The 13114-nt window shown below is 43.3% G+C and overlaps 1 long non-coding RNA gene across 1 annotated transcript in view; it reads left to right on the top strand.

Annotated features, from left to right (window-relative positions):
• Positions 1 to 13114, top strand: part of LOC149435902 (uncharacterized) — a 400776-nt gene that overhangs the window by 178364 nt on the left and 209298 nt on the right. Inside the window, exon 3 of the long non-coding RNA XR_016308350.1 lies at positions 9024 to 9147. This is a non-coding gene — a long non-coding RNA (uncharacterized LOC149435902). The remainder of the gene's footprint in view (positions 1 to 9023; positions 9148 to 13114) is intronic.

The raw sequence follows: 13114 nt of genomic DNA, 5'->3' as shown, positions 1-13114 counted from the left end.
ATCCTTCTTCCGATAGCCAGCAACTACCCTGAGCTCAGCTCTATCCAAGCTATTTGAGAGATCCTGCCAGAAAACAAGTGAAATTATTCTCCTTCCTAGAAGGATTTTAAAGGAGTAATACACTTAAATGGACCACCAAGTGAACCCTGCTTACACACTCCCCAACCAAAAATGTAGGAAAATGTAGGGAAGTGCAGCATTGCTAAGCAATGAGCACCAAAACAACATTTTTAATCCAATTTCCCTTTGGCAAAGTTCAGAAGGTAAATGGTTGCAAGCTAATTTTTCCATATGTGTTTAAAAATAAATCTCTTTTTGTTCCTGTTCAGAAATATATGTCTCTGTCCAGAGCCTTTCCTGGAATTGGATAATGATATAATAATTTAGCAGAAGAGACTTGCGGCAGTTTTTATACTTTCGTCTCATTTTTATCTTGTCGGGTTCAGTGTGTGATGGCTCAGTAACCCCCCCTGTGCCTTGCAGCTGTTAGCTCAATGGATGTGTCTTCACCCCTGGAAACACTTTTCTGAACCACTGACTGACAGCGGGGGCCAATCAGCTTCCGGCGTCTGGAATTTAATGGCCTGCTAGTGATAGGAGCGAGTGCTGACTATACATCTGCCAAAGGCTTGTGATCCTAAGCACACTGACTTCAGGACTTCCCGACTCTGACTGGTAATATTCGTTTTGCAGCTGTGTAGCTGCCACTTTATTAGATGCTAAACTATTCACACTTCAGTCATTTATTCACTCACAGAACATTTAGTTTTGCTTCAGGGGATGAAATAGTGAGTGAAATAAGGAGTGTAAAATTCCTTGAAATTTTGTCACAAATTGGGAAATTTTAGTGCAAATTTTCCAAAATTGGGGTGATTTTGGGTGTTTTTTTTTTAAGAGTGCAATGGGTTTACTGGATCACCATTCACAGCCTGGACTTGCTGTTGTATCAAAGCAAACATCCCCTCATTAGCCTCATTATTTTGTTTTGCCACTAGAATTAAAAAAAAAATTAAAACAACAGTACACAATTAAAAACAATCTAAATATTAAGATGACAAAACAAAATAAACCCCAAATCAAGAGTAAGAACACACAGCAGCTGTTGTGGAACTACAAGTCCACTGAGGCATTGTAAGACTCCAACCACAGGGATGGATTTGTATTTACACTACAGCTGGAGTGCCTTTAATGCACCCCATGGAAATCTACACACTTCAAATAAAGAAAATAAATTGACTTTGGTGAAATTTCCTTGATGGCAATGCCACTTATGTTGAAATCACTGCCCTTCCCTAACAATATATCTGCCTAAAATCTCTTTTGATATTATATCCCCATAATGCCCTTAACAGTAGAAACCAACCAAGAGTGGGAGTTCCTGCATCAGGCTCCATTATATCTCAGAGTGCTGAGACTGGAGAGAGATAGGGGTTACCTCGATTACAAGGGGGAACAGAGGACAGGAAGATGATGCTTTTTCGTGGTCTAATGCACAGGTAGTGTTGTGGAATTCCGCAAAGCTGCATTAGGAAACATTGGTGCCCCCTATTGACTGTACAAAATGATAAGCCTGTTCACACTAAAAACACGCACATATATGAACAAGTGTAACTTCAGGCAAAAGTCTACATTTGCAATCGGAGAACTTACATGTGGACTGTCATTACATGCCAAAAGATTTATAATTCCTTTTATCGAATTTTGTGAGCAGCACCCCTGCTGAAACCAATGGCAGAAATGTGAAATGTAGCAAGGGTGTTACAGTAAGGGGTGAGGCTCTGAGACCAGTACTATAGCAGTAGAGAGTCTCCCACCTACCAGCTGCATAAGTAGCTCACCAGAAGCAGGTCACCCTGGCGGATGCCACAGACTCACCTGAGGTGGCCTAACCGGTGTTCCCCAGAGCTCCTGAAGGTAGAGATGGGTTTTGCTAAGTATTACTACCAGGTCGCGGTCTTCAAGTTTGCCCGCAAGCAAATGAGCAAGCCGGCGTCCAGTAGCAAATATAGCAGGTAGGGATAGTAAACAAGTCAAAGGTCGGTAACAAGGGGTTGCAGGTTGAGATCAAGCTGAAGCATGCCGAGTAACAAGGTTGGTATTGAGTGGTAGTGGAGATACGGATGGCAACAAGAGCAAAATATTGCCTGGAGAGATCACAATAATCTGGCAAACAGGATGTGCAAAGGCATGGCTAAAATAGGAAGCTCATGGAGGAGCAATTGGTCCAAAGTTCAAGAGAAACAAGGTTCAAGGCAATATCATTCAAGGAATTTTCCAGGGAGCTGTCCAGCATCCCAGGTGGCTCAGTAAGAAGAGACACTGCCAGACACAGCGGAGGTCATAAGTTCCACCCTTGGGTATAATGTAACTGGATTCACAGTAGTTTGCAAATACTTTAGTAGCTTTATTCTGCACTACAAAAACATTTTGTGCTTTGAGTCCAGGCATTGCTGAAGTCACATTATACATGAAACATGGATTTGTTAAATGATTGATCAACTAATAACATACCTTTCTGGACTCTATTACCACTGGTTTGGCACCCTTCTGATGTTTTGCATATCTTGAACATTCCCAAGATGCCTTCCTCTGTTTGGGGGTGCTTTTGTCAAATAGCGAGTAGCCTTACTGAAGCAATTCAGCTTAAAAAATGAAACGGTCTCTCACAATGGATGTGTATGGGGGAATGCCTGGCATAAGAGCTAATCTCACTTGGAGAACTTTTTGAAGCATTTCATGGTTAAGAGGATTAAATACAGCCAACACGTTTCAGGGGAAAAAGCCTCTCCTTTCTACTGGGCTTGAGCAGTTGATGTTAATAAAATAATGTTAGATTGCACTAATGTGTTAAAGCCTGATAAAAACATAATGGCTAAAGGCCGTCTAATATAAATGCCGTCTAATATAAAGGCTGTCTAATATAAATGCCATCTAATATAAAGGCTGTCTAATATAAATGCTGTCTAATATAAATGCCGTCTAATATAAAGGCCGTCTAATATAAAGGCTGTCTAATATAAAGGCTGTCTAATATAAATGCCGTCTAATATAAATGCCGTCTAATATAAATGCCGTCTAATATAAAGGCTGTCTAATATAAATGCTGTCTAATATAAATGCCATCTAATATAAAGGCTGTCTAATATAAAGGCTGTCTAATATAAATGCTGTCTAATATAAAGGCTGTCTAATATAAATGCCATCTAATATAAATGCCGTCTAATATAAATGCCATCTAATATAAAGGCTGTCTAATATAAAGGCTGTCTAATATAAATGCCATCTAATATAAATGCCATCTAATATAAAGGCTGTCTAATATAAATGCTGTCTAATATAAAGGCCGTCTAATATAAATGCTGTCTAATATAAAGACTGTCTAATATAAATGTTGTCTAATATAAAGGCTGTCTAATATAAAGGCTGTCTAATATAAATGCTGTCTAATATAAAGGCTGTCTAATATAAATGCCATCTAATATAAATGCCATCTAATATAAAGGCCGTCTAATATAAAGGCCGTCTAATATAAAGGCCGTCTAATATAAAGGCCGTCTAATATAAAGGCCGTCTAATATAAAGGCCGTCTAATATAAAGGCCGTCTAATATAAAGGCTGTCTAATATAAAGGCCGTCTAATATAAAGGCTGTCTAATATGGCATCCTGCGAGCATTCCCTTTGCCACTATCAGAAAGGTAACAGGCTAGGACCAGAACAGAGTCCAGACATAGTATATTTCCGTCATGGATGTGCTTCCTTTAAGGAAAATCACATTACGGTAGATCTTTGAGAACCAATTTTCACTTCTTTTGGTCCACACATATATCAGACTCACAATCTTGGATATCTAACGAGATGGAGAGGAAAGGAAATATAGGGCCTAATATTGAGTGACCTCACTTTTCCCATCTGTAGTTTGGCAATACATTGTGGTCACCGACCTACCAGTAGTCTATTGATTGGCCAGCAATAGAAACATAGTGGATTGATGAGATCTTCACTCGGCTCACACTGCTTTCTCTTCCTGACAGCAGGCTTCCATTGTTAGATCGATGACACTGTGGGGTTGATTTACTAAAGCTGGAGAGTCCAAAATCAGACTCCCTTCTGCATAGAAACCAATCAGCTTCCAGGTTTCATTGCCAAAGCTTCATTGAACAAGCTGAGGTTAGAAGCTGATTGGTTTCTATGCAGAAGGGAGTCTGATTTTGGACTCTCCAGCTTTAGTAAATAAACCCCTGTGTGTGGGCAGGTGCATTCTACATTCCAGAATGGCAATACGTCTGGAGGAGAGAAACTGGGTTTCTCTGTTATTCCCTTGGTCCTTGGGGCAGTGTTCCTGTTGGCTGCACTGGATCCAGGTGACCCTGGAGACCAACTTGGGTCATGCAGAGTCTTCTTAATTCCTCGCCCCCGGGTTTTGGTGCACTTTTGTGAAGTTGTAGGGACAGCATACCCATCTGTTAGGGAGAGCACCAGATGCAGGGATAAGTTCCAGAGGACTAGGGAAAGCTTAGTTCCTGCTTCTTTATCTTCAGAACGCTCCCGTTTGGGTTGGACCAGCCAGACCACATTCCGTTCTCCTTGACAGGCCCTGTCTTCAGTTCGGGCCTACTCATCACTGTCTCTCCTCTCCAATTGTTTAGAGTTCCTGGTTGGGTGACCTTCCCCGCCAGGCTCCTGTACTGTTCACTAGTTCTGCGATACATTGTTTCCTGTGTCCCAGGCCTCAGTGTGTTTGCTGCTCTCGCACCACGCTGCACCAACCCAACATGTATATTACAGTTGAGGCTTAAAGTTCTATCTTCCAACCTGATTTCCACTTTGCATGGAAAACAGACCGATTCTGGTACTTACACTAATTGCATTTAAAATATATGTAATTGGTTTCTAATGGATTTATAACTAGATTAAACGATGACCTTTATTATTTGACTAAGGTGTTTGACTGGAAAGGCTGCAACATGAGATAACATCAGAGCTCACTGTGCTTCTGCAGGCCTTGTTCTCTTTGGTGTAATCGCCGTTACATTTGTTTTTATATTTTATCTGATTCGGCAATGCTAAGATGACACCTTTTTCTTTGTTTGGAAACGAAACCCCTGGTTCCTTTTCCACCTGCGGATCCAGTCCATCTATTATTCATTGGGAGCACCTTCCTCTTTTGTACAGACAAGGTACAGGCGTGGGGTGCCGCTCTGTGGGAGCACGCAATTACTTGTTACATGAAAGGCACGGCTTCTATTCTCTCTGGACATCTGTGCTCCCGACCTCAGCACTTTACAATAGAAATGTGGAAAGAATGTCATCTTCATGGCAGGCGGGTTCCCGTCTATCACAACGACGTGCCAATAATAGACGAAAAATGTACTTACAGAACAAAATGGCTGTCAGGGAATGTAGAGTTTGTTATGTTGTATTGTCATTACTGAGCAGCAAAGCCCTGCTGTTCTGCGCCTTCCCAAAGTCATTATTGGAAGAAAAAAATATATACACTTCTTCTTTTCTCCTGACCTCAAGGACCAAAGTGTCTGAAGCAAGAAATGTCTGTGCTGTCTTTCGAATCCTATCAAACAGCTTTTTTCTATTATCTTCATTGGGTTGCTGCAAACCCACTGCACCAATACCCTTGTGGTTTGATCTGACAGTGAGTGTCGGTATAATGCCGGCAGTTATTGGGTGGAACATGGGACGTGAAACAGATATTTTTTTAAGACTTTTCCACACTGCATAATACTTTTTATCTTGCAATGAATGCCGGTATAATGCCAGGCAGCAATATTCAATTTTCCAACCCCTGACTGCCTAGCCCACTGCCCCTTTAATAGGGTCTGTACGCCCTGGGGGGGATAGGAAGTATTTGTGATCATGTGACCATTGTGATTGGCTATCACAGTGGCCACATGAGTGGCAGCATGTCCCGTCAGCTACCGATCATTAGCGGGCTGTCTTTGATGGCTTGGTCTCTGTGTTGGGAGTGTACAGTGAGCACATTCTCAGCACAGAAACATCAGCCTCCCATCGAAGTATATGTGTGTCATGTGGGCATTAAAGTTCACTCTTTTGCTGCAACTCATATGTTTTATGTGGGCAGCAGCAGGTTAAAAGCTCCTAGACAACTGCACTTGCGCAATCCAGTGACTTTGCCTAGGCTGAGATGATGTCATCAGTGTGCTGCAGGAGGAAACATTTCCTTGGTTTCCTCACATCCCCCCCCCCCAGCTCCCCATGATAAGAATCTCACTCAAACATTTTTGAACACAGCCAAGAACTGCACAGGCACCAGGATTTACATGATTGTATCAGTTGTAAAGCGAAACAAAAACGAGAAGCGCACCAACCTTGCCCATTACCTCAATAACCAAAATTTATTAAATACAAAATGATACTCACAAACAGCGAAATAATTCAGGCATGTAAGTCCTCAGAGGAACTTGAAAGTTAGGAAGCCGAAGGGCATCCCTTCTTCATCAGGGTTAGATGAAGCTCTAGCTCTGATGAAGAAGGGATGCCCTTCGAAACGTGTCAGCTGTGCTCTGAGTGTCTACCCCTATGATGGGACTCGCGCCGGCTTCCTAACTTTCAAGTTCCTCTGAGGACTTACATGCCTCAATTATTTCACTGTTTGTGAGTATCATTTTGTATTTAATAAATTTTGGTTACTGAGGTAATGCGCAAGGTTGGTGCGCTTCTCGTTTTTGTTTCGCTTTGCAGTACTGGTCGGGCTTCCCCAGCCTTGTTTGGAGCTGCACAACCCTATATGCACTGGTGGTCGAATCTTACAGTTCTGCTTCCATCCATTTGCCACCCACCTAGGTCTCAGAGCGCAGGAGAGTTAGTTTCTGTTTCAGTTGTAAGCCAGGATCTCACTCCAGCAGGTAGACCATTACCTTGGGTGATACCTGAATAACAATGGTGCTGTTTCTGTAGTGAAAGCAGGCGTTGTTGGATGGGGGGGTTACCGTGCTCTCTTTGAGGCATTAAATACCTGGAAGTGTTACACTGACTCATTACTTAGCATGGATGCTCTTACCATCGTGAAAAAAATATTTCTGACGCTGGGTCTACTTTAGGTTTGCCATGTCCTCATAAGTAATGGCACATATAAATATTTTTTTATAACAAAAAGGACAGGCTGTGCTGATAAAGTTTACTGGCATTAGCAGAGGCATCTCAGGGACCACTAAGCAGCCAACAAGCTATATCTGCCTCATTCACCCCATACAAAGCCTCCTCAGGATGATAGGATGAGATTGGTATGCTTCTCTCATATTCTTTTGATGGAGGAAAACTTGGACACATGGGCTTTTTATTTATAGGACGAGCAAATCACAGTCTGTACAGAATTTCTTTGGTTTCTAGAATTTCCTGTGTTGGACGAATTGCATTTGGTTGCATTTGTTGGTTGCTCACAATGTTAAATAAATAAATAAAACTGTTAAGTGGTTCATCTTGTACCTGGCAATTTAGTTAATATAATCCTCTCTTGTGGCCGCTGATTAATTTATTTCTTTCACACGGAAACTGTACAGGACTAAGTAGATGGAAAAAAAAGACTAATTGACTCATCTTCGTGTCATGATAACGCACAGCATAGAAGTTCTCAATTAAATCCCTGCCAACGAGGCCGTTCCGAAGGGACCACCGAGGGCTTCAAACCTTATTACAAACGCCACTGTCAAAAGATGAAATGTGCCATCACTTGGGATAAACGGGCCTGTCTGCCAAGGGTTCCGCTGTATAAAATTAAGTATTTTTAATGAGATCATAGACAAGCATAAAAAGAAGAAGAATGTGTTTACTAACCAGGACCTGGAGAGTCTTCATATACTAATCATACAGAGGACAACATGTAGTACGGTCTGTGCTCTCCCTATTTTTGGAATCTACTGAGGGCGCTTGTGGGTGGGCGCAGTGTGGTGCAGCAGCAGTAAATACATTGAATCCAGTTGCAAATAACAAAACCTGTATTGAAGTAATGGCCCAAACATGCAATCAGCCCAGCGGGAAGGCACCTGACTGGGAACACAAACTCACGGAGCAGGTGCTGATGTGCCGACAGTGTCTGTCTCTGAGGGTGGAATGCAGCCTAGCTGGTCTGTGCCCAGTCAGGAGGACTCATGGAGAGAATGGCATGTCCTTATCATGTCCCTATCCTGCCCCTACTCATCCTAAACCTTTCCCTACCGCTGCTTACTTTCCCTGACAGATGGCTAACTTGTCCCTATACTGTCCACTCACAAGATGTGCACCAAGCAGGGGCGGACTGACAGCTCATGGGGCCCCCGGGCAATAGGGGATCATGGGGCCCCTGTGTCCTTGCCCAAACTCAAAAAAGCCTATGAAAAATGTACCAGGGGCATCTCATGGGGCCCCCTACTGACCCCGGGCCCTCGGGCAGTGCCCGAGTTTCCAAATGGTCAGTCCGCCCCTGGCACCAAGCCTGGGAACCAGGGTCTAATATAAACTGTGCCTGACCCAAGATGTACACCAGAGTCACATGGGTCGGCAGCATCCAAACAGATTGCTTCCCCTGTGACCCAGGAAACCAAGTATGTCCCTCCTGACTTCCTCTCCCTCTGCTGCAGATGATCACCAACTGCAGTGGAGAAAAGAAACTGCACCTGCCTACATTCTACTTAAACAAGGGATATCTGAAAGCACAGGAATCTCAAGCAGTGCTCTCAGCCCTACTCAGTTCTTCTTTAATGGACTTCAGAACACCCTACTTACGTTATGGCGATAAGAAGAGGGATAGGAGTTCTGTAGTCCAGTGGAGCTGCCAACAATCTAGGGATTTCTGTGTACTGTGTTGTCTGCTCACTTCAGGACGTTAGGAGCTCACTGGATTTCTGAGAGATCACATTGCATTTTAGACATATATCTGTACTTGCAGTGTTTTTAAAGTGATAAAACATAAGAACATATTTATTTAGAAATGTACTGATTTTCTTATTATTTTACAGTGTAAACACTTTCTAAGTACTAATTTAAAACCTTTTTTTTAATCTTTATTGTGTAGGTCAATGATCTTCTCCACTTCTCAGCTTAGCATGGCCCAGGCAAGGGTTGGACTACTGCAGAGGCTCTCTTAGCCTGCAGATCATTGCCACTCAGAAGAAGGTCCAGTGACTGGCGGGATCAAGGTAATTTTTTTACTGGCTAATTTAATTAGAGAAACAAGGGTCGCAGAAATTTTTTTGTGAAGATACTAATGTTTTCTGTTTGGGGGCTTACAAGCACTTTAAAGAAGAATTCCAGCTATGGATATGTTATACATTGGTCCAGCTGAGCTGCTGCCCTGCTGCACCCTGAAGGAGGTCCACCATTTGGAACAGGCACCATTAAAAGAATTTTCCAAATGAATGCACAGCGTTCTCTGATTAGATGAGGCGGAGTGGTGAGGTTGTGAGATCACGCTCTCAACCTTGTCTATGCAGAGAATGCTTTGCATTCATTCAGAAAATGCAAAGCATTCTGTAAATGGCGCTTGTGCTTAGCGGCCAATTACTCTTTGTAATCTTAAAGCTCCCGGCCCTGGTCCAGAACTACCAAATCCGGAGGAAACATAGAGCACCTCTTTCTCCAATGATTTGGAGGGCTGGCCCAACACGTTTGGCAATACAGTGTATGTGAACCTGGTCTAATGGTTACACTTGCACACATAGGTATGTTAGATTTAGTCCAGAAGACGTATAGCATATGTAACCCAACCTGTGCTACACTGGCTGTGTGTTATGATGTCAGGTATGTCCCCAGGGGCGGACTGACAACTCATGGGGCCCCCGGGAAATAGGGGATCATGGGGCCCCTGTGTCCTTGCCCAAACTCAAAAAAGCCTATGAAAAAGGTACCAGGGGCATCTCATGGGGCCCCCTACTGACCCCGGGCCCTCGGGCAGTACCCGAGTTTTCAAATGGTCATTCCGCCCCTGTGTCCAACTATAGTCACTAGCACAAAGCATGATTGCTGTTATATTTTGCTGTGTAGTAAATGCAATGGGAAATATAATGTGCTTACAGAAGCACAACACACACATTCCTCTAAAATCTAAATATAGGTAGGCTAGTCTTCTATCTCCTAAAGGACCATCAGGTACAGATCCACCAGAGATGAGTTATCTATATCTCCAATGTCTGCTTGGGACAAGAAGATATCGGTCAAAGCCGACCCACCCATATTCAATATACAACAATTACTATGGCAGGTGGAAACTCGAGGCACAGGAATTTTAGGCTCCATTATAGGAACCTTTGAAGTTTTCATTTATGACCAAAGACAAAAAAAAAATACTGGGGGTTAATCTTTCTGTTTGTTTGGATGGCCTTCTCATTTACTAAGTTTACTAGCTGGAAAATTGCATGTAAAGCCAACAGAATAAAAAGGAAGTTTGAACCCAGAGCATATCTCATTTTATACTGCCAGGCAGTAAAGCAGCAGGGCAGATACATTACGGGAACCCATAGAATCAGGCAGGATGCATAATACATCAGAGTGGCAGATGTGATTTATATGATCTCCATAAACATTGTACACAAAGGGGAGAAGGAAAAGAAATATGACAATAAGAATCCACAGCCAACCGATGTCAAAACATTACAGAAGGCCTCACTCACTCCCGCTCTATGCATAAGGGAAGCACTGCTGCTGCCAACCTGATTTTACATTTCAGCTCATGTTTAGGGCATAGCAATGCAGTATACATGTAATGGGAACATAATTTAAGGTGTAAGCTCCAGAGCTGTCATGACCATAGTTGCAGGTTGGAAGTTCAGATGTCTAAGACTTTGCTAGCTGCATGCTTATTGCAGACACTAATTCAGAGAAGCCATGATAAGACTGATATGAATGGCTGATATAAAAATAAATGTAGTATAATAATAATATGTGACTATGGTGGAGAGTGTAAGCTCCTCTGGTGCAGGGATGGTATATGTCAGAGCTATAAAAATGTATAACAATAATAATAGTGTGTGACTGTGGGGGAGGGGACATTGGAGTGTAAGCTCCTCTGGTACAGAGACTGATGGGACTGTGGGGGAGGGGACATTAGAGTGTAAGCTCCTCTGGTACAGAGACTGATGTGACTGTGGGGGAGGGGACATTAGAGTGTAAGCTCCTCTGGTACAGAGACTGATGTGACTGTATTAGAGTGTAAGCTCCTCTGGTACAGAGACTGATGTGACTGTATTAGAGTGTAAGCTCCTCTGGTACAGAGACTGATGGGACTGTGGGGGGGGGGGGACATTAGAGTGTAAGCTCCTCTGGTACAGAGACTGATGTGACTGTGGGGGAGGGGACATTAGAGTGTAAGCTCCTCTGGTACAGAGACTGATGTGACTGTGGGGGAGGGGACATTAGAGTGTAAGCTCCTCTGGTACAGAGACTGATGTGACTGGGGGGAGGGGGAGGACGGACATTAGAGTGTAAGCTCCTCTGGTACAGAGACTGATGTGACTGTATTAGAGTGTAAGCTCCTCTGGTACAGACACTGATGGGACTGTGGGGGAGGGGACATTAGAGTGTAAGCTCCTCTGGTACAGAGAATGATGTGACTGTGGGGGAGGGGACATTAGAGTGTAAGCTCCTCTGGTACAGAGAATGATGTGACTGGCTCAGTGTTCTCTGTACAGAACTTCAGTTTAAGTCATAGCTATAAGAATGTATAATAATAATAATGGTGTATGACTGTGGTGGGGACATGTAACCTTCTCCTTTGCAGGGAGCGATATAAATGGTTCTCTCCCCTAAGTGGTAAATGACAAAAAATGATTATAGATGATATTTTGAATGAGAAAAAAATGTGCTTTATTTTACCAAGTTCAGAAAGCAACCAGAACAGGTACGCTGATGAATGAGTAGAGAACATGTTTGATTGAGAGGCCACGCTCATCTTCATTGCCGATAAGAAGAGCGTCACAAAATGTCAATGAATGCAGCGTGGAGACAGCATTTTGTCTCATCGAGTCTTGAAAAGAGCAAACGCTGGTGACATTCCCACCTCCGCTGATGATAACACACGGGTGGGCAGGGCAGGCCTCCAACATTTATCTTCCCTTTCACTGCACATGTTCCTGGCATAACCGGCCTGGAAATGCCACACTGTGGAGTGCACAGCCTTTCAGTTCCTCCTTAATTTGTCCTCTTTAGATGTGACATTTCCACATTTTCATTCAGCAATGTCCTGCTGAGAATTCAGGAAGATAGCCTGTGCTCCACAAAGCTAGTTGGGATTTTTTTTAGGTTATATTAGTCTATTCATACACCATTTTATTTTAACAGAGTTTAATTGAATGTCAGGTATAAATAGGTCTTTTTCAACCCCACTACCTCTGAGATGGCCAGTTCCTTACTTTCCTGGTTCTCCTCCCTGGAGGACCTTTGCCATGTCCTGTGGAGGTACCACTAGTTGGTGGTGACACCAGTTGTCACAATCTGGGATCAGGCTCAGAGTCCATGAGCTGACGCATCAGTCAGTTTCAGGGTTATAACTAGAGATGAGCGAATCGAAGTATCCGAAGTGGAATTCGAGTCGAATATCGGAAAAATTTCGATTCGTGCCGAATCCGAAAAACAGCCTAATTCGGACGCGCGAATCGAAATTTTTCCGAAAATGGCGGCTGACATGTGCGGCGACGGAGCGGGGATGTCGGGGAAGGCGCGCAGACAAGGCGCGCTGCCCCATAATGCATTCCTCAACGACATGTGATCGCATCAGCCAATCAGCAGCCAGCCAGCCAGCACTGTGTAATGGTCGAGGTATATATAGCGGCCATTTTGGAAATCTTCATTTGCCTGCAGTCATTGAACAGAGGCAGACCGCTCTGTACTAGGGACAGGGACAGAGTTAGGGCCACAGAAACGAGAATTGGGGACAGAGAGAAGTTACTTAGGGACAGAGAACCATTACTCAGGGACACAGACTTGTTAATGAGGGCCACAGAATCGTTATTTAGGGACAAAGAAACGCTAGTTAGGGCCACAGAATTCATACTCAGGGACAGACAGAATTGTTACTCAGTGCCAGAGAATTGTTACTTAGGGCCACAGAAACGTTATTAGGGCCACAGAATTTTTACTCAGGGACAGACAGAATTGTTACTGAGTGCCAGA

Source organism: Staurois parvus, unplaced genomic scaffold (genome assembly GCF_062004578.1).
Source record: "Staurois parvus isolate SC_StPar_1 unplaced genomic scaffold, SC_StPar_1.0 ptg001451l, whole genome shotgun sequence".
In the NCBI taxonomy this organism is placed as follows: Eukaryota; Metazoa; Chordata; class Amphibia; order Anura; family Ranidae; genus Staurois; species Staurois parvus.
This window is presented reverse-complemented; position numbering and strand designations above follow the sequence as displayed.